General features: G+C 37.8%; 1 protein-coding gene across 2 annotated transcripts in view; it reads right to left on the bottom strand.

Annotated features, from left to right (window-relative positions):
• The window catches only part of LOC108746411 (phosphatidylinositol 3-kinase regulatory subunit alpha), a 71,558-nt gene that overhangs the window by 8,731 nt on the left and 61,902 nt on the right, over positions 1-925 (bottom strand). The gene's annotated exons all lie outside the window — the stretch shown is intronic.

Below are 925 nucleotides of genomic sequence, written 5' to 3'. Positions count from 1 at the left end.
ATGAGGGATCGAGGGGGGGAGGGGAGGGGAGGGGAGAGGGGGAAGGGGGACAGCGCGGGGCGCCGGGGTGACATGGCCCTGAAGGCTGGCGCCGCACTCGCGGTTTTGCTATGCACAAATATTCGATTCCGTCATTCGCGCCGCGGCGTGTGCAGCGTTAATTAAATGCATCGCTGGAGGCGCACGTTGACGGCACGAGCGTTGAGCCTTGCTTACGTTGTCTTTCCCGATTATCGTCGTCTGGAGATATTCGCGCCGTTTAACCATCTCCCGCCGTCAAAGGCACACATCACACCTCCAACTAGCGACCGGGCGTAAACTTAAGAAAATTTCCGGTGTTCTAAGAGCTCGGTTTATCGGTACAAGAATGAAGAACTAATAATAATTGTTGGTAAAAAAAAACTATTCGGTAGATAAGACAAGGTGTCTTGACAGCTATAACTCATGAAATGTCATATATAAATGTAAGATGTTAACAAAGATAAAATTCTTTTCCTAAATTTCGACTTTTTTCCCCCAGAATTATATTTTATACAAAATGTATTTAAATGTATATAAAATAATAATATATATTCGCTTGTTTGATAAAAAAGTACAACTTGATAAAAAAAAAAAAAATCAAACACAAAAATCTCGAAAAATGTAAAAACAGCATTTTTGAGATAGTGGACAAGAAATCAAGACACACTGTAAAGACATATTTTTTGTTCGAGAAACGATACATTTGTAATTTTCATCGCAATTTATCGTTAAAAAGCAAAAGTATCTTCTACTTAAGTTCGTAATAATTGTATAGAAAAGAAATATTTTTTAAGTTTTTAGACACTGAAAGAAGGAATGTTATCGGCGCTAAAATAGTTATAGAAAAAACGTCGCATTTAGTGTTATGCCATTTTTTAAACGTTCAAAAATTCAGAATTAAAAA

The sequence above is a fragment of the Trachymyrmex septentrionalis genome, unplaced genomic scaffold, assembly GCF_001594115.1.
Source record: "Trachymyrmex septentrionalis isolate Tsep2-gDNA-1 unplaced genomic scaffold, Tsep1.0 scaffold17, whole genome shotgun sequence".
Taxonomy (NCBI): domain Eukaryota; kingdom Metazoa; phylum Arthropoda; class Insecta; order Hymenoptera; family Formicidae; genus Trachymyrmex; species Trachymyrmex septentrionalis.
Note: the sequence above shows the minus strand (reverse complement) of the source record. Positions and strands in the feature narration are given on the sequence as shown.